General features: G+C 37.7%; 1 protein-coding gene across 1 annotated transcript in view; it reads right to left on the minus strand.

Moving 5' to 3' along the window:
* Positions 1-22,192, minus strand: part of Atx-1 (Ataxin 1) — a 91,408-nt gene that overhangs the window by 67,634 nt on the left and 1,582 nt on the right. The gene's annotated exons all lie outside the window — the stretch shown is intronic.

Consider the following 22,192-nt stretch of genomic DNA (forward strand, 5'->3'; position numbering starts at 1 on the left):
AGCGCCTTAACTAGGCAGAATAGGAGCTATAATTATGACATAAAAAATATGCGTAAACAAGGGGAACCATTCTCCACCCATGCGTTAATACCCGCTATATGTATAGAGCACATGATTTTAACGTCCAAACTGCCACACTCAGATTAATCGTGTATTTTCTTTACAATTTTAAATGGGACGAGATTACCTCTACATGTCATTTACGTCTGTTAATGCAGAAGTAATTTTAACATGTGTGTAAAATTTGATAGGTTGAAATATTTTACAGTTAATTTGTAATGTAGACTATCAGAATGCTTTAAAATACATTCAAATTGCATTTGATTAGGTAGTTCAATGACCGGTGACTGACAATTAGCTAATTTGGTTTCAATCTAGTTTACCTTTGGACTTGATACTTGTAGTGCTGCGCTGCAATATTGTAGTATTCATTATATTGTTATGTCTAGTCAGATGTTGCCCAATGAGTAATGCTTGCACGTGGATAACTTTTCTCAAGTTTTAAAGAAATAAACAATATTGGCTATTTAAATAATTTTACAATCAAAATAACCTGCAACGCAGGCAGTAAAAGGTTCAATTAACTGTTGTGCTTAATATTTTTTGCAACGATACTAAGCGAGTTGATAATAAAAGATCGGTTAATGACATTTGTCATTAAATTATTTGGGTAGGGAACCTCCGCCGTTATTTTTAATATTAACGTAAGCCTGTTGATGTTTTTTGTTATCTTGTGAAAAAATCGAATGAATTCAAAGGTTTTTGAACACAGCAATTACGAGTACCTATGTTATTAGCAACATATTATTATAGTAATCGTAACTTTTAAAAATGTACGGATATCTATGAAACGATCTGTGACAGCACCATGCGACATGAGTGTAGTAAAGCGGTGATTATATCTTCAAATTTAAAGAAAAACAAACATTTTTTTTCAAGTATGCTGCAAAGTGTGCTTGCACTGTTGTATTTCGGCGTGGAGAGTAAGACAGCCGGTGAAATTACTGGCACTTGAGTATCCCATCTTAGGCATCTAGGTTGGCAACGCATCTGCAATACCCATGGTGTTGCAGGCGTCTATGGGCGGTGGTGATCTCTTACCATCAGGAGACCCACTTGCTCTTTTTCCATCCAGTCGAATAAAAAAAAAGAGCTTTTTACATGTCACTTTTTTCCCACCAGCGTATTTGGAAAGACCATCATTGTCAAGAAGAAAGCGCCACAAGACACTTGGTAGCAAGTCTTCATTTTTTCGGTAAGTATATAGCGAGTAAAAACCAGTAATACCATTACATTTCGGGGCTGCGAAAGTTCTCTATCGGATAATACGAAGTCCACCAGTCAAAGTTTCTTCCGCTGTAAACGATACTTTGACGATCGTTATTTCAAAACGCTAGGTCGCCTGTAGTTACATTGACCAGCAACAATGTCTGACACAACAAGCGTGCCTAAAATTTCTGATATGACTCTATTTCTGGTAGGCAGTGTTAGATATTTTGACTAAATGCCACATCAGCTTTTATCAAAAAAGTTTTTAAGTAGTTGTCTTCCTGTGACATTTTCATGTAAACTTTTTTAATAACCGACCCAGATATGCTATTCCTGGAACGCGTCGCGCCGCCGACCGCTGCTCTATCATTAACCGCAGTGAAGGAACCCAATGATACCTAAAACCTCTATTCCTACCTGTGTCATACCTAGAAGCCTGCCCACGTTTTTTTTCCTGTTTGGTGCGGTTTCCTCATTAAATTTTCTGCTACAAAAGCCATCTGTTTGCATTTTACATTTGACTGCCCGTTTATAAGTAAACTAACTTGCTAAATAGAAGTGCACGTTTGAATCTTTACCGGCTGTGAGAGATATTATTATTATTATACAGTAAAGTCGCTATAAGCGGGTCTAAACAGGCTAAAGTTATTCAAAGCAACGTAGAAGATGGGAGAAACGAAGCGTGAACTACCGGGTGGCCAGTTACGCGCTATCAAAATTAAATTCCCATTGAACCTTCTAATAATGTTTTAAATGGAGAGATTGAACCGTGAAAGACTTGCCCTGTTCACAACCGGCTGGTTTCGCGCTCCATCTAAACTTAGACAAGTTCTAAGAGACACCTAAATGGAATAGACAAAACATTCCACCATTATCTTTGTGAGTTACAAAAGTAAGCAAGCAGACTGTATGTAAGCTAGTGAACCATACGAATATAACAGATCATGGTGGGTAATCATGGCTGACAAATCAAAGTCCAAGGAGGAACGGAACCTGTGTAATTAGTCTCTGACGTCAATGGTGAGAGCATGCGGACATATTCGGCGGCCCAGGCAAGAGCGGCTTCTCCGCTCGCTATCATTAAAACGTGTTACGTTTACCCAAAATCAATACTTATCTTATTCCGAATAGCAAATATCTTTAACCTTCAACCAGTAACATGGATGATCTACTTGTAATTAATTCAAAAAGCTTTTTGCGTTGGTTTGTAGACACGAAAGGTTAGACTGCGTGCCGCGCGCTGTTAGGAGATAGAGGCCGTCGCAGAATACGGAGACCTTATTGTCTTACACATTTGGAATCACAATCGTTTTTACCACTTCTGTCTATCACACGGTGGAGGTCGACGGGTCGACGGTAGAAAGAGATGGTGGATGCAGTCACGAACGTCATCGCGTTAGACAATACGGCCTCTTGCTAGTCTGAATTTGTCTGAATCCAAGTTCCAACATCAACATGGCTTGTTGACTTTATATTCTTTGCCTTTCCCGGTAACGGAACCTTCGGAGCCAATTTTTCAAAGAATCCTTTGTGTGCGTTTGTGAGCTGCTGCCAATAATAGAGCTCGATCAATCAATCCGCTAGTGAATGCCGGCCAATAGTCACACGACCTGCCAACACTGCTCGTGGATTGCCAGCCATGCGGCACTCACATTAACTTTTGATCACTGTCTCCTGTTTGTACAAAGTATAACAATGTGTTAGAACACCCTATAAAATCTTCACTCTGGCATGGGTTCTTCGAAATTATAAAAAGAAAATATTTTAAAATTAATCTGAAAGACTCTATATAGCTGTAAAGATTTTTCATCTAAATTTTCGATTCACAATGTGATCACGCCTTTGCAGCGGTAACACTGAACATCGATAAAGTATAGACACATTTTTCAATAATAGTGAAAAAAAAAACAGAAACATTTACAGGAGTGTTATGTCAAACTAACCCAATCACCTGCTGAACATAAATAGGTACTTACTCCGGATATTCGGATATTTTTTTGACTTTTAAGTATACTTAAATCTTTCCAATACTAACCCTACTGTACTGTACTGTACAATATTACTGCAGCTACAACAAACACAACAGAGTTTTTTACCGCTCCTAGTCTTTGTTGTCCCACCTTGTATTTCCAAACATATCAGACGACCTCGTGTGAACAGTTACTGCATCATTCAGATTCCACCCAACCATCAACACGCGTAGGCAAATAGTCGTCTCTAGAATACTAAGCGAGATAGTGGCGTGACTAACTAACCGAAGGAATTACCACCGATTGTATGCTAAGCAGCCACCGATAAGTCGTACTGGCCAACCGCAGTCGTTGATAGCAGCCTTAGGGCCTTATCACACTAGCGGTTTGTGGGCGAGTTGAAAGCGAGGGCGGAGTTCGCTGCGAGCGCACAGGGATATCGCTGCGAGTCGGTGCGTATAGCGCCAAAAACGCGTATTGTAGTCATTGTAGACTCTTGTACAATAATAATAGGGCGGCTATACACAGCTAACTTGCTGCGTGCTCGCCTTCCTTTTAGCTCGCCCGAAAATCGTAAGTGTAATAAGGCCCTTACGGGCACTGCGGTATGTATGTAGCAGCAGGTATGATAATATTGAAAGCATTATTGCGATACGTGGGTGTTTACTTGTACTATACAGAATATTCAACTGCAAAACATTAGATCAGAGCTGTTGTCATAGTATAGGTGACCCTTCACTGGCTTGAATTATCTTGTTCCTTCTTTGGTGTGATGAATGTGTACAAACATAGCCGAGGCGTGATGATTTGGTGATAAAGCGTCACGTTCCAATGTTTTCGCTAGACCTGCAACGAACGAATCCCGCCGTTGAAAACAGCGTTATCGTATTTTATGTTGATAGTTTGGTTAAAATTAACAACGTGCCGACGTTGTTTTGTACACAACTTTGCCGTCTCTATGTGACATTATTGGAATGATAAGTTTTGGTAACTATACTAGGTAAAATTATTAAATATGCTATTGAAAAATAAATAGTTTTATGGAGAAAAAAGACATGACTTTCTATGGTTTATCATGTGAAGATATTTGAAGGGTCCACGGAAAGAAGGCGTCTAGTCACCTAAGCAACTTTTTACTCATAGTGGTTTGAAAGTTAGTCATCACGAACAATTAATATATGATGATGATGATTCCTGTAGTCCCTCGGCAGGGAATAGATTCCCTAATGGGTACCATTGGCGAGATAGAAGCCACAGCACAGGACCGTGACGCATATCTACGCGACAATTATATGGTTACCATTTATTTAAAAGTTAAACATATTTATATTGCTTTAAGATTATAATCTGTACCTAATATATAGTACTTTGCGAGCTGTACATTTTGAGATTAAAAATAATTTAAAAAAAACCGGCCAAGAGCGTGTCGGACACGCCCGAAATAGGGTTCCGTAGCCATTACGAAACAATTAAGTAATAGTTTTCTAAAGATTTCGTATTTTGTACGGAATATTCCAAGTTTAGGTATATTTTATACCTTAGGCTGCTATTTACTCTTAAACTACTAATAATTCTCAAGCAAACTTAGCCGTTATAGTTTTCCTTGAAAGTTTGATATACTTACTACCATCCTGAATTTTTTCAAATTTTTCCACCTACCGGTTTAGATTTTACAGGCTGCGCTCAATTTTATTGAAAATTTGCACTTTCGAAAATTGTCTGAGCAAACCCCTAATCGTTTTAAAAGACCTATCCAACGATATCCCACACAATAGGGTTGGATGAGAAAAAAAAACACCCCCACTTTACGTCTATGGGAGGTACCCTAAAAAAATCTTTTTTTAATTTTTTATTGTACCATTTTGTCGGCATAGTTTACATATATATCCGTGCAAAATTACAGCTTTCTAGCATTGATAGTCCCTGAGCAAAGCCGCGGACGGACAGACAGACAGACATAGAGACAGACATGGCGAAACTATAAGGGTTCCGTTTTTGCCATTTTGGCTCCGGAACCCTAAAAAGGTGACTAGGCATGTTTTTTCCGTGGACCCATCATTTACATGCATGACACTTCTATGCAATCAAACGGTTTTTTAGTTACTGGACCATTTAAGATTTCATGTGTAATGTACCTAATATTTCTTTAATATCCTTTAATATTTTATTTAAATATTTTAACGATGCGACGCGACGCGATACACTTACACACGTAACAACATAGGTATATGTTACACCTACGACCCGTTGCATATCTACATATATAAATTATATGTTGCGATAAGATAGCCAGCGGTAAACAGCTGCTGTCGCTGTATCAGATGACCCGTGTAAAGTGGAACTGCGAGTGCATGCGACATATTTGTGCGTGGGTAGGTATAGGCATAGCTTCTAAAGGTAAACGTCCACTTGTCGGTATCGTACGCATCGGACGCATCGCACGCAACGGATCGTAGTATTCTTTGTATAGAAACTCATATAAGTGCGTCCACCTGTCCGCATCGTAAGCATCGCACATTTCTATACAAAGCAACAAATCCGATACGTCCGAAGCGTACGATGCGGATAAGTGGACGCCTACCTTAAATAGGTAAAATACAGCGAGTGATAAACTACCGCCCTGTTTATCAGTGTTTACGCCGCATACATTTTGGCGATATTAAATTAGCCGAATAATATTTATCTCTAGGTTAATGTATTTATAACCTCGGCGTCGAGCGAACTGAGAATCGATACCAGCCTCAGACTAGACTATATTTGTGTGAGTTAACACGTGATACATATTTGTTATAAGATTTATGCATGTACTCGTGTAACTATTATGTAATTTTTATTAAAATGTTCATAAAAAGATTCGTGGCATTTTTAGTGTTCCGGAGCCAAAATGGCAAAAACGGAACCCTTATAGTTTCGACATCTCTGTCTGTCTGTCTGTCCTTTCGTCCGCGGCTTTGCTCAGGGACTATCAATGCTAGAAAGCTGTAATTTTGCACGGATATTTATGTAAACTATGCCGACAAAATGGTACACTAAAAAAATCAAAAAAAAATTTTTTTAGGGTACCTCCCATAGACGTAGAGTGGGGGTGTTTTTTTTCTCATCCAACCCTATAGTGTGGGGTATCGTTGGATAGGTCCATTAGGGGTTTGCTAACACGATTTTTCGATGCAGTGATTTGTTTGCGAAATATTCAACTTTAAAGTGCAAATTTTCATTAAAATCGAGCGTCTCCCCCTCCTCTAAAATCTAAATTGGTGGGTGGAAAATTTGAAAAAATTCAGGATGGTAGTAAGTATATCAAACTTTTAAGGAAAACTATAACGGCTAAGTTTGCTTGAGAGTTAGAAGTAGTTTCAGAGTAAATAACAGCCTAAGGTATAAAATATACCTAAACTTGGAAGATTCCCTATAAAATACGAAAATCCTTAGAAAATATTACTTAATTTTTTCGTAATGGCTACGGAACCCTATTTTGGGCGTGTCCGACATGCTCTTGGCCGGTTTTAATTTATCATCTTCACCAGCCGAAAGATGTCCATTGCTGGATACAAGTACGTCAGACTTACACTTACCAGGTTTTCAGTCCAATTTTGTGGGGGGGGGGGGGTCTTTCGATACGTGGCCACCATTCCGGAGTATTTAGTGGCCCTAAGAACCATGACTTCTTTGAACGATGCGCCCCGTCTGCTGGCAATTCTTCGAGTAATGTCACTTATTTCGGCTCTATTGCGGATTTCCTCATTTCAGATTCAATCTTGAAGAGAAACTCCGAACATAGTCCTCTCGTTTGCTCTTTAAAGGACTTTGAACCGTTATAGGATTAATAGAGAGTGACTACGTATTACATTAGTTATAAGTACCTACCTAATTTATAGTTTAACCAGTAGGTACGCGCGCAACAAGCAGCAACATTGTGTATCGAATTGAAAGCGTAAATAATAAATATTTGGAAGTGAGAGCGGGTAACGCGGATGTGGTCGGGATGACGTCACAATGGGCGGCGCGGCCGGTCGCGATCGCGACTGTTGACAGTTGCGCACGCGCTTCAAAGAACCTTTGTCAATGGGCCGCGCGAGCGCCTGTTTTCAAAACGAATGTTTCATGGAACGAGACGGCTGTTGAGAGACGAACGATCTCAAACGTCTGTATAGTTATGTGGGTACGTCATGCGGTTCTAGATTGCCTCCATATGATTCAGATTTTGTATGTGAGTTTTCAAACGTGACTTTTCTAAGAAAGTAAAACATTTTTCAAGTGACGATAATACCTATTTAAAAATACATATAAAGAACTAACCTAAGTTAAAATAACTAAATTAAAATGAAAATTATAAAAATATTATTATTATATATAGCCTATAGGTAACTGTTCCCACTGCTTGATAGACCTTATCCTTGGTCCAAAAATATTATAACAAAAAAAATTACCACTACAAAAAACCATGAAATAATTTTCTACCAGTCTGAAATCGGTCCCTACACGAGCAAAACTATAGACACTGGCAAAATTGTTCCGATGGAAACCATATTTTTTAAAGAAACAATAATAATAGATGTATAGGTAAGACTGATAGACGTGTACCTACGTGGCTACAACTAAACAAGCATCACTAATATGTAACCGGCCAAACCTAACCTCTTAACTAATTTAATTACCTAATACCTGTAACAATAATCCATCAGATCTAATAATAATAAATAAGCGAAAACGACTCTACCTAACACAGCTAACACTTAATATCCTACATGGTTGCTATGCCAACACTTTTCGGTGACGTGTTTATGTACAGTGTATTGGCCGCTTATGAAGTTTTACATTTACATTGTGAAGTTATCACATTACAAACATATCAAACTCAGCCTTATTTTCAAAATGAGCTATTACTCGCGGCTTCACCCCCATAGAAGAATAAATTACAAATTTCCAATCCCGCAGAAATTTCAAAACATACCTTCTTAGTTGGACCTCTATTTTGAATTTTGATACTCAAGATATGTGTGCCAAACAATTCTCTAGCCTGAGTAGTTTAAAGAAATAAATAAAACACTTATTCGTGACAACCACAAACAACTACAACAAAGACAGAAATAAAAAAAATACGAAATGGTCGGTCAATGTAGGTACATATTTAGGCTGTGCGTTGTCAGTCAGTCAGTCTTTACTCGCATTTATGTAGTACTACAGATAGAAGCCACTAAAGGCTACGAACAGGTAAGTAAGTGCAAAATTCGAACTTCATATCTTGCCGTCCCGCTGACGCTAATATTACTTCATACAAGAGTGAGAGGGACGGTACTACGATACGAACTTCGATTTTAGAATTTCGTAGTAGCCTCCCAGTTTACATAGTCCGACGTTAACACTAGGTAGCACAATAAATTAAAAGACAGCATTGAACTTGAACGCGGCGGCGGTGCGTGCGTGTATGACGTCACTCCTACACGTGCGCGCCGCGGCCTTGCTGCCTGCGAGCTGCGCCGGCGCACCACACTGCTAACTAACCGTGAACGATACTAGCCAACCTTGCCTAGCCCACACTTAACGAACGCCATCAAAACTGGTATGAAACTTAATTGACCACGCCGATTATCGCCGAGCTAGCAAGAGAAATAGAAAAGTTAACGCGTGTTTTCCGAGTTTGTAGCTGACAAGGAGTAAAAAAACATACTTAGGGAAGTTACGATAAGCTTCTCCTAACTTCTTTATTTGAAGCAATATTTAAATCAAGTATACAGATCGTTAGAAAAAAAATATGCTGATTTCAATGCTGTTTAGTGTAGTTCCTTGTAAAATTTCCCTTACGATATTTGAAATTTCGACTGTCGATATGTAAAAGGCCGTAGCTGGATAAGGGAACAACATCTGCCCTTGAGCTATATTGACTTTTTTATATTTTACTCACATCACAACTAGTACACATAACATACAAAATATTAAAATAAAAAACCCAGTGGTTCCGTAGCAAAATAACTAAAAAAATAATATTTTTGAGTTGTTTCCGGCTATATAATTCTACTAAGTAGGTACTGCAGATGTAAAATGACTAAAAAAAGTTCACGGACTATTGATTTTTATAACATAAATCACTAAGTCAAATTTTCTTAACAAAAAAAAATTGATCGAGAGCGACCGCCCTAAATTAAATTAATTTCGAACACTTCTTTAATGATCTATCACACAAATAAATAAAAAATAATAATATTCGAAATTTTGACCTATCGCCTCTCAAACAGAGGGTCGTGGGTTCAAACCCCGGCTCGCACCTCTGAGTTTTTCGAAATTCATGTGTGTGAAATTTTGCACGAGCTTTGCGGTGAAGGAAAACATCGTGAGGAAACCTGCAACAAACCTGCGAAGCAATTCAATGGTGCGTGTGAAGTTCCCAATCCGCACTGGGCCCGCGTGGGAACTATGGCTCAAGCCCTCCTGATCTGAGAGGAGGCCTGTGGCCAGCAATGGGACGAATATAGGCTGGGATGATGAATATTCGAAAACAACTTGGGCAAAATTGAAATATACTTAAGTAAGCAGAACAATTTTATTACAGACACAAATTATAATAGGTTCATCTACTTATGGGAAAATCAATATGGCTTTTTAGTCGCGTTTTTATTTCGCCAAACATTTCTACGAGTATTGCCCTTAGGTATTAGTTCTGTATTCCGCTTACGTTTTCACTTATGGTTTCAGGGGTTTGTATTGTTCTCTTGTAAACTATGCCCTGTACAGTGGTTCGTTTTCAGTTTTGAACTTAAATGTGTTCATTGTTGCTTGTTGCCAAGTACTATGCTAATGCGCGTATGTTAAGTTACTGCTTATCGATCAGCCACGTCGAACTACTGCGAGAACTGGCTACAGTAACTGTCGAGTAATATAATGGAATAGTGGTCGTTATTAAGTAGTTTAGTACTGACTGCTTAGTGCGCCTATTGACTAGTTATTATCGGCTGGGCCACAAGCCCCTTATCGTTTTCTATTTATAAGAGTGACACAATGTTGTAAATACTACGTTCAATGTCTTAATTGGTTTCTATTCGTTTTATTACTATTATTGTGTTGACATTAATTCACAAAATATCTCAACGCACTATAAGACATGAGGTAAACTTACAAGGTTGTTTATGACAACTGTGAAAATAATTATACAATACAGAGTTAATAAATATCTAAGTCTGACGTTGGTCCGCTGGCGAGTGGGAATCGGAAATACCCAAGTATTATTAGAAACAGGTTGCTACTCGTAAAACCTGTACTTCTGATCTTTCTAAGTGATGTAAGGCTTCATAAGGTCGAAGTTGAAATGTGCCTCGAAAGGCAGCCAATACGCTTTTATTTTTCATTGTAACGAGTTGATAAGTGACATAGATATAACTTCAGACTAAAGAATTTCTGAAGGCGGTTGTTACTTGAAATACGGTTATTGACTTGGTTATCAAGACAACTAAAGTATTAGGTAGGTACCAATTTTAAATACTGACAACAAAGAAAATGTCGAAACTTATTAAGGCAGGTAGGTACTCTGATAGTCCTGCCCAAGTTCAACCGCAGGACACTTAAGTTGAAGCAAATAATGTATTATATGGTCGATATTGATGGTAAGTAAATATTTACTTATAGGTACTTTGCTAGAGCATGAAACTTAAGCAGGTACTTGTTTTTTAATCAACTTCGAGAAAACGGAGGAGGAGGAGGAGTAACAATTCAGTTTCATTTTTTAAATTATGACAACAGAAGTAATCATATTTCTGATAACTAAAAGGCTTTGTTCCATGTACAGTCAGCATCAAAAGTAGCAGCACACTTTCGTACTTTGTCGTTTTACAGCCACTTAACGCCATCGCCATGCAAGATTGCCAATGTGTCAATGCGACAGAGTAAAAAATTGATCCGCTACTTTTGATGCTAACTATACATCGTAACATGCGACCCGTGTCATTATGGAGTCCCCTATCATGGTGAAAATTACCATTTATTTTTTATAAAGATCATCGAGTACGCATAAGACATTACGAAACATCTAATGCATGCTCACATTAACAGTTGAGAGGATTAAGTAATTGCCTTCAACGTTATTAAGCCAATTTGTTTTGCTGTCAAGCACGAGCTAAGAGTCGGTCTTTAAGAGTTGAAACCGATCAACTTCCGTAAGGCAGCGTCTTAGAACGAGCATTCAACGAACTGTTAAAGCTGACCATGTGCAACACAGTAGCAGAAACAAACAGTGCTAATTCTATACCTATTACAAACCCGCAACACAGTGTAGGGTTAGTGTCACTTCGTCTACTAAAAAGTAGCAGGTCTAAGTAACAAATGGTCTTAAAAGACTGGTCTTGTTCAGTCGGAAATTTAAAAAAAACATAGGTTAGGTTAAAGTCGCGTAAGTGAAAATTGATAAATATTTTCTTATAAGCAGCTGTGTTAGATAATACTTTCGCGCTGCCATCCCTTTTGGGGCTGCGGTAGTTGCCAAGAGCAGTATTTATACACCTCAATCGATCTGTTTATGCCACTTTGAAGCTTTCTTTGGGCTCAGCTAGGACGGATTTCATGCGCAGCTTAAGAATAACCACATTGACGTAAGTAAGTTTATCTAGTTAAGACGATGTGTTAATTTCCCAGCTGTGTGCAAATTATGCACATGCAACTGACCGTGGTTAGAGTAAATATGATAAGCTAACTTAATAGGAAGATACAAAAATATAAGTACCTAAGTAAGTAAAGTCTAAAGAAGAAAATTTCAACCCTAAATTTATAGTCAAATGTGTTTTTTTATATATTCCGTGTTCGGTGTATTTTTTTTTAATATCACTCTTTTAAGGTTCTAACTCTCCCTAATATTCCAGTTTATCACCTCCTGAAGTTACATCGTTATTCTGCAGAACCTGCATATAAAATAAACAGCTGCGTGTATGAAAGATCATTAGGTACTCGAGCGTGTAAATGAAAAAAAAACTGCAACAAGAGCAAGTATAAACATAAGCTCTACTATGAGAAAGTAAAGTACTTAATACAAATGCTCAATATGCTACGTAATTTTATCATTCAACCGGCACAAAGTAATCGATTGAACAGTCATTTTCATTGCTTCATTGAATAACGCAATAGACGAAAATTATGTTATGTACATTGTAATTGTTACAACAGTAGCTACGTGCACATTTAGCTGATAATCATGATCACTATCGTAAATTACTCGTAACGTCTATCGAGTTCCAAGCTATTTTTACAAAAAAAAAAGGAATGTCATCGTCTGCATACGTCATCGTCGTTATTACGATACATATAGTCAAGTGGCGATAAATTTTCATTTTATATCGTTGCAAATTACAACTATGTAAGTAAATTTAAACACTAATGGCTACGAGTATTACTGAGAAAAAAAAAGATTAAGGGCTAAACTTAGCACAGCATATAATACTAGATAGATACCTATTTTCGAAATTAAACACTAAATCGATTTTATCTCTCAGCAAGTGGCAAGTGGGTGTCGTGAGGAAGATGGTGGGCTCTACAACTTAAGAGGAGAGCCATTTGCTAGCACTGGGACACTAATACTTCTCCTCCTTTTGTAATCCTCATTGCTGAGGGTCGTCACCTCCACGAATCATTTTGGGACAATCGCTCTCTGTTTGATGCGGTAGTCAGCAGCGTGTATGTTTTACAGTCGCGGATCTGACCTGTCCAGACTCCAGACAATGAACCCCCAACACTTCAGTCTACTCGTGACCACGGCCACTGTTAATGTGGTTGAAACGTCGAGGTAAATATTACTCGTGTGTTTTAGCGTGATAAAGTCCCGTTTGTGGTATTTTGTCCAGACCATGAAGCTCCTTATTCTTGGTCGCTTACTCTGAACTTCCTTTGTCATTAGGAGTATTTCTATGTTTTCATTCTTTTTCATAATTACGAGACCAAAGAAGTCGAAGATCCTACGGAGGCAGACCATCAATAATATGAACATTATAGCAGCTAGTAAAAAAAAACATTAGTATCTATGTAGGTACATACTAATTCCTAAAGTGTAAAACGTAGTATTTATTACAATGCACCGTTTTTCTGGTTGCAAAGACAACGTTTCGTTTGTGTATGAATATAAACAGCGGAGCAACTGAAGCGTGGAATAAACTAATTTCTCAAATTTGTCACGAGTGATGTAATCTTTTGTAGTTTTACTTTTCCGTGGTAAAACTTAAACTGTTTATCGAAGAATCGTTGGGGACATTGAGCGTTTTTGATAGCATTGTACTTCTTACAGCTTGCTTAATTGTTACACTGGCGTGACTGTAGTGCATAACATCTTGCTTTCGTGAATCAAATGTGCATGCTTATTAGCGATGTAACATTTACTTGGGTATATTTGCCTAGCATTCTTGCATAAGCATATTTCGCAAGTCTATAGTACAGTGAGTTCGCAAAAGCAGTGACGCAACGCGGCACCAGCGCAGCGCCCACTCTCAGCCCATTGATTAGGCGAGCTGTGAATGTAACACATTACTTAATCCAAATAATTCTTATTGTTGATAAGAATGAACAACTACAATAAAAACGTTGTTAGATACAACCTTTGCATTTGTAGAATTACGAGTCTGGACCATCCGTACTGTCAAGAAGACCGGTACGGTATAGATTGACTTAGGTCATAAATCAGAATCTACTCGTAGTCGTGTACGAACCTAACCTAACCTAAATAACTCTACCCACTATTCCCCTACATTGATGTAGGGGGTTATTTAGGTCCTCAAAACCACTAGGGGTGGCATTTCTCTTGGTGATAAGTCTCGTGTATCTATGGAAGTTAAGGCTTCTCTTCATGGCTATATCTCTTACTATAGGTAAAGCAACTTCTTATACAGATTAAAACAAAAAACTCAATACTTTCTATCCTAATATGTCTCTGAAATAAACGTTGATTCCGTTTATTATAAAGTATTTACACTAATTATATAGATACAAGGAAGAGTTATCCGCTTTCATATAATGAACTCATTTGGGTTCGCAGGAAATTAGCAGCGTTTATTTTAACACTTTATGGGCAATACTGCGCTCGTTTATGGAATTAAAAGCACATGATATGAAACCTTGTTCAATACTCAGCTTAAAACGGATACTATAACAACTACGTACCTCGGCATTAAATAACGAGTCTGCAACTAGAATTGTTTACGTACGCACGTAGTTTTATTTAAAATTATTTTGGTATTCGCTTTAAATAGATGGCTCCCGGCGGCGAGCGTTTATGTCGGCCTACCGCAACGAGCAGAGCAGACTATGGCTATTACTGGCCCTGAAAAGATAACGCTGAAATGCTCAAACCAGAAAAGAAATGTTCTTCAGAAATATATGTATGTAAGTAAACTCTTTTTTGTAAAAAACCGGCCAAGAGCGTATCGGACTCGCCCGAAATAGGATTTCGTAGCCATTACGAAAACATTAAGTAATATTTTTCAAAGGATTTCGTATTTTATACGGAATCTTCCAAGTTTAGGTATATTTTATACCTTAGGCTGCTATTTACTCTAAAACTACTAATAATTCTCTCAAGTTTCTATACTTACAACCATTCTGAATATTTAATTTTAGGGCACCGGTTTAGATAGGGCCTGATTATATAAATTTATTTTTACTCAGGTTTTATTTTTTTTTACTTTTATTCATTTTATTTTTCCAGTAGAATTTCGTGTTCACATACTGTAGAAATTTCGTAGTTGATACTGAAAAATGTTTCTATACATTTATCCGATGTTCAAAGTGCAACGCGTCGAAGACGCTACGTCATATTGAGCGAAAAGTTTTAGTATTTTTTTTACCAGAGTTCATTAAGACTTGTTCAACCGTGGATGAAATATTGTAGAATTATTTTCAAATACCCTGTATAGTTTGCAACCGTAGAATTATACTCGGAGCTTTGAATTTCCCTTTCAAGTCTGTGCGGGTCTTCATAGTTTTGTATATGAACTGAGCACTAGCTAATAACTAAGATTATTAATACTACGCAGGCGAAGGTAAAGTGCAGCCGTCAGTCACAAACAAAGGGCGTTGTTGAAAAATAACACCCTTTATACACTTCATTGTTTATACAGTAACAATGTACGTGTTTGGTTGGTAAATACAGTATGTTAATAGCTCTAGATCTAGGTAGGTATTAATGCACGAAGAAAAGTCTTTTGTGCGCTGGTTTTATAAAACCTTTGGTGTCATGTTATTCTCCGTCACAGTAGGTATAACAAGAGCGCACTTAGTAAACGCTATAAATAATTATTTAAAGGTTATAAAGAGAAAGAAATTGAAAAGTAAAATCGATTGACTTGGACTATTCTGGATGCTGTGTTTACTTGTTTAAATAATAAAGATATATCTACATTGTGTTAAACAGTAAAAAATGATGGTAGATTGGTTCTAAGAAATTACTAAAAAACTTAAAGAAATGATAGAGCCAAAGAAAATAGAAATAGCAGATAACCTTGGTACTAACTTCGATTGATAAATAATATGTTTACTTAAAGAGATCTAAATACCAAAACTATAAATAAATAAAAGGCTAGTTAATCTATCAGAGGCAAAACAAAGTACAAGTGCGTTGTAACATAATGAACTTTGATTACATTCAAAAATATGTATGTTTAGAGTTTATTCAAGAATTGTAGGTAATCATTTTATCAATCACGTTTTTGTCAAATATAAGTATTTGATAAAATACCTAGTGTTGTGATTATGTTGATAACTGAAACAGATGTCATAAAAGAGCACACGGCTAATTAGCTAATCTAAAAATAAGTAAAGCCTTGACGCTTCATAAATTAATATTTTAATAACACCCACCAGCAGATTAGTAAATTTTTGAAACTGTATTGCGTGGACATAAAGAGTTTTTTGATCGGCTAAAGCCGATTTCGCGTCGATAATAGGTTTGGGGAGCCAGGGGGAGCCCCTAGTAGAGGCATTTTAAGAATAAGTAAATAAGATATATACTTGTGAGCTCCGACTACTCATTCTGTCGTTGACACTATAGTACCCAAGGTAAAGCGTCGTCCAAATAGTGTTGGTTACTACAGTACCCAGGGTGAAACGAAGGAGCTCGTCGTGAACCGGCAGGTAAAGCGAGTGGTTAAGATGATCCTTGCCCGTTACACTTGCACAAGACTCGTGACTTGATTTTTCTTTTGGGTAGGTATAGTCAAAAAAAAATTTTTTTTCTGATTTTATTATGCTGTCGCAAATAATCGCAAAACGACTGTGTCATTATGTAGGCTGACTATGCCGAGCAAAAGGGTCATAAGCATAAGTGCAACATTTAGTAACTTGTTTGAGTATTCAGTCTGGTTTCTTCAGAAACTTCTTTGTTTTTTGTCTCCTCAGTTACGGCTCTACGTCAAATGTTTACCATATTAAGCAAAAATTAGTGCATGCATTGTAAACTATCTTTCGGAGTCGTGTCGAATACTGTTTTGACACCACACGGCGTCTGTTGCAACGGGACACTACGACCTCTCGTTGTTGACACATCGGAAACAGACACCAGCTCGTCTTTACTAAACCGTGAGAATACTATTGTAACAATTTAAGAAGTGTAATGTTTTGAGAATCATCGGTTTTGTCATATTTGTAGCGTAAGTTTTGCACGTTTTGCAATTTCAAAATCTAAAGTAATTTTATTTTTTCAATAAGCCGCAGGTGGCTTTTTTACACGTCTTTTCTGGTGCCTACCAGCAATTTCTTAAATACCACCATCGCGAAAAAGACTTCGCAGGAATTTCGTAACATCCGCCCTTATTCCTTGTCTAAAACATAAACGGAACCTCTGTTCTACAATTCTTTTCAACCTTCAAGGGGGCAGGCGATAAACCCAAGAATATACTCAAGGTATATTGCGTGAGCTGAGGTTTGTGAGCATTCCCATTAATCAGCTTTATTCTATAGAGGCAGGCAGCCTCCCTCCCCTGCATGTGCTAGTTCAGTTTCCTAGGTCGAAGAGGTTGGGGTAAAGAGTCAGTCAAGTCAAAACTTTTCTTTTTATGCATCAAGATCTAATCGTGTTCATTCGTGTTTCTATCCTGTATTCATTATAAGTGCACAATCAGCACAATGAAATATGATTCACGCGTACAAATTAGAACTACAATCGGTTATCGGCATAAAGCGAAAACTTGTTATCGTTATTGTTGGTTACTCTACAAGTGATACTATTTTCCGCAACACAATTACTAATTAGTAGCAAACAATAGATTAGCCCTGCAAACAGCATTCATTCATGTATCTTAATTACCTTCGCTGTACTTGAGCGCGTTTAGAGGCAAAATGTTCAGGTATTCAAGCGTTATCGAGCTCAGCTGATAGCTGGTATCGCGACGTAGTAGGCGGTAGCAGCTCCCCGACAACTGCACGCACACATGCGCAAGCGCAACACAACCCCGCACTGCACGCCTATATTTTATTCACCGTGTATCGTTAACACTATCGTGTGCTCTCAGGCTATGACACAAACGATATCTCTTTGTTTTCTTCGCAACCGCCACCGTTTATCTGACAACTGGACATCGTTTATATAATTTAGAGTCGTTTACTCCTTGCATTAAGACCAGGAATGGAATCGAGCACTTATCTCCCGGCTAATAAAATGTGGTAGTAATGATAGAGCGTACACTTGCATCGTATTTGCTTTATCAGTTTGAAAAAGGCATTTAATACGTAATTAGTTAAGTGCTATGTACAGCGCTTATCATCGGTAAATGTTACATGTTATTTGATTACCGAGAAGGCCGCAACCCGATCGCTAGGAGATAGGTATAATATACCCATTACATTGGTATTATAGATGGTAAAGTAGAGTCGCTACTTGATAAAACTTTTTATATTTTTTTCTGATTTCCGCTATCTTTATCTTGTCTTTTTCGCGGAATGGGTTTATTTATTTTCTTAACGATTACAAACACTCGTGCGCACTCGGTCTTGTATATAAATCATCGTTGTGTCAACTGCCGGCTCTGGTAGTGTAGTGAACCTACGTCAGTATGTTATTCATTTCTTGCTAGTTTTTCAGTAAACGTACGTTATTGTTTGAGCAACATATCAATGTGTACTTCTTTATGATTATGAAAGAGTCAGTGAGTTGGGCGTTGTTTATGCTCACATTACGTTAATCTTTTAACGTGCTATGTAATAATTTTGCCGTGTCAAAGGGCAGCGGTGCTACTACGAAATTCGAAAAACGAAGTTCGTGTCGTTCCATCCCTCTGACGGTTATACTATTTAATACGAGAGTGAAAGGGACGGTACGATACGAACTTAGATTTTAAAATTTCGGAGTAGGCTCTCAGGCCTTGTGCTTCGTTCGAAGTTCAAAATTCGAATTTCACTTCGTGCCGCACGCTAATAGTGTTTAGAACGAGAATGAAGATGCTGCTCAAGCAAAACAGTTGGCTTGAAATACTTGGAAAGTAATGATGACAGTATTGTATCACAGCCTAGTAGGCTTTACAAATTAGCGAGTTACAGTCGATCAAAATTTAATATTGAATATTTGCCGCATAATTCGTACGAAATCATACACTGCGCTGCGCATGATCCGACACGCAGTTGGCCGGTTTTTGTTAAGCTATGAGATGTATATAGTAATTAATATGAAAATATGTTCAACAATGTGGGTAACAAGAGTAACAACAATATCCTCTGTCCTACATATGACTCTGATTTTACATTATTTTAGTAACAATACTACGATTTTAAGCGGAACTTCTTTGTTAGCTACGTAAGCACATATTACATTGGATCTCGTAGGCAATACTGGTTTACTTCTAACCAGCTGTGCAGGAAAATAAGTACCCTCAGCCTTCAGGAAATGCCCTTTTAAAGGCAGAACTGATTGTTATTGAATTAACGCAGAGATTTAATATGTGTTTAAAAAAGTGCACCAATACAGGTAAATTAGTAAAAAAAACCTGTATAATTCACAACACTGCATATAGCATAGCCGTGCAAAAATAAACATGGCATCGGTATCATTTCCGTTCGGATGAATGTCTAAAAACGTTGTTTTACTTAATATAATGATTATCCTTACATCTGTTCCGTTTTACAGCACGCCCCACATCTATCCGTCGGCTGTCACAAAGATATTCATTTCACCAAACAGACTTTCGCCTGTTGATAATGAATGACCCATTTTAAGAGAAGTTTCCCTGCCGGCCGCGCGGCCGCGTTAGGTATTCGTTTGGGATATTGCTGTCCTTATCGCACGTGACATAAGCGCTCGCAGCCGTCCCCCCCATGCCTTCCGCAACGACGCCCGTAATTTATATCGAGATAGCTGTGGCTTTTCAAGATTTGGGCGGTTGAACTTTGGGTTTTGTTGCCCTCATAATATACGAAAAGTATAGCACAGAAATCCAAAGCCGCGTATCCATTAGAGCAGCCTCAGGCCGAGCACCGCAAGCCGAGCCATATTTTGTCGGTTTTTTGGCCGTGCTCAAAGGAGCCTCAGTCTGAGCCGTGCCTTTGGCAGCGTCTCCACTTGCGCGGCCTCGGAGCGAAACAGCCGCTGGGCCCGAGGCTGCCTCTAGTGGATACGCGGCTAATGATATTTTACAATCAAAATATATATTATATTTTGTATGCCTGTGGTTTTTTTTTTTATTTTTGTAAAAATGCTTTATTAGTCTGTTATTCTTGTGCAAATTTATATTTTTTTTTGTCGACTTTTGAGCTCCTGTAATTCTGATATTACACATTTATATAAAATTCTGAAAAACCACAGGCATAGATAATTACGTCTAGTACTTACAAAATTTCATCTATTTCTGTTGCCTAGTTTGCAAATGAGACCGGGACTACGTTTGTATGGAGAATGGAACGAAGAGACTTCTCTTATAATCGAATTCTTGCAAATATGATATTGGTTGGATGCAGTGAATTGGAGAGAATGACGTGGAGAGAATTTTAAGAGTTGCATTGCCAGTACCTATTGAAATTGGTATTTAAAGAAAGGGATTAAACCAATTTTGGTTTCTTGTTTGTTTTTATTAATCAAATAGACCCACATTTACAGTTTATTTTATTAATACAAGACTAAACCTTAATTAAAAAAGAGAGGAGGGCCTCTTGGCATTGTGCTCATGACGCAGGCAGCATTCCCGCGTTGAATTGAACTGCGATTGCGATTCTTTGCGCGAAAAAGCTGCCGAATATGAAATAATACTTAAATAAATTTGTTTTTATGAGTATTTGGACCAGTCCAAATTTGAGCAATAACCTTTGTATTCTCACATATAGAGTAGACTGACGACATTACATGAAGATGGATGGATGGACCCACGTGTAGCTAAAAGTCCAAAATTAAGCTGTCAGCCACTCGAAAAACTGCTAACCTAGGCTAGGCCGCATATAGCGTACCGATGGAAGATCTGATCTTATATGTCTTCGGAACCACTGATTTCCCTCGTAAAGTTAAAAAATACTGCCTAGCTTACCAAACAAGTTTACTTTTCAAATTGTACCTATCATTTCGTTTAAGGGTCGGTATAATCGTTAAGTAGCTGCCTGGAATAAAATTCAACGCACGCCTAACCGCGGCAAAATTCTTGTTATATCGATCCTTTGTTTATTACAGCGCATTTGCAGACGTCAGTTGTCCATTAACTGTCATATATCCTGGACTCGTTCAGCTTGGAATATTTTTTTAGAAAATGTGCGTTCGATTAATTTAATTGGCGTTTCTGAGTGCAGTGCTGATCGTGGAGTCGCCCGTCGTGAGCCAGGTCGCAGGTTATCGCGCGAGCCGCCGTCGGCTTCACGAGTACTTTTCCTTCTTGTTCTATTTCAAACTACTATTAATTACAATTGAGTGATGATGAATAAAGATACAACACTCATTAAACTTTACTGCTAAGAGTCAGTAATGATTGTTATCAGCTGGCTAACCTTTAATCGCTGATGATTTTAATGTCTTTAATGCAACAGGTATTTGTTGTAAACTGAGGTTATTCTCTAACGCACGGGCGCTGGCGATAGCATTCACCATCTCTTTCTATCCTTAACCTATGCCATTTGACAGAAGAAAAGGGTGACTGCGAGGATGGTTCGGAAACATTAAACAGTCAGTATCTTTCTGTTTTGTTTCTTGGCAAGTTCACGTGTAGTCAATATGCAAAAGCAAAGTAAAAATGCATTATTGTTATTATCGTCACGATTTACTTAAGTTAGCATTAGCAGTTTGAAATCTTATTCCACGTATTATTAGAGTAGGACTACTTATCTAGAATTGTTGTAACCTACGAATTTCTATTAAAATATCGGCTCAACAATATTTGAGCATCAATTTGTTAAGCACCTAATACTAAACCACAGCAGCGTTTGTGGCGGTTTTAACAATGTCACTACATACTATTTAGAACATTTTAGTTTCTTGTTTTTAAGCTATTTCAAGGGCATTGGTCCCTTAATGCTTATGTAAACTTCAAGTAATTTATGTTGATTTATATTTCATATCCTCCTGTTATGAAAATGTCCCGTTTAGGTACGAAACCCTAAAAAGTATTCATTCTGATTCACAGTTACATTAGCTATTTAAATTTCACTACTTCCGCAACTAGACTGCCAATCAAACGAAACCACTCTCTGCAAAGCTCTACTAAATCTAAAAGTCTACCAAGTCTAAGTTAATCTACTTTATTATTCGTTTACCGCGCGCTGAATTTCATATTCGATAGATTTATATGATTGTGTTTCGAAACTGATTTAAATTTAAAATAGCCTTGGCAGGGTTGCTGACGTTTTCTGATATCGTAAAATTTGCAAGTAGGAACTTGTCATTATCATGTACTCAAATATTGATGTTATGATAAGAGATAACGGTAAGACGTTGGTAGATAACTGGATATGTAACTTATCCACGATCTTATCTGATTCAGGTCGACTTGACTGATCAGAAAGTTTGATTCAAGTTGGTAAGAATGAGGCAA

This window comes from Choristoneura fumiferana, chromosome 8 (assembly GCF_025370935.1).
Source record: "Choristoneura fumiferana chromosome 8, NRCan_CFum_1, whole genome shotgun sequence".
Lineage (NCBI taxonomy): Eukaryota > Metazoa > Arthropoda > Insecta > Lepidoptera > Tortricidae > Choristoneura > Choristoneura fumiferana.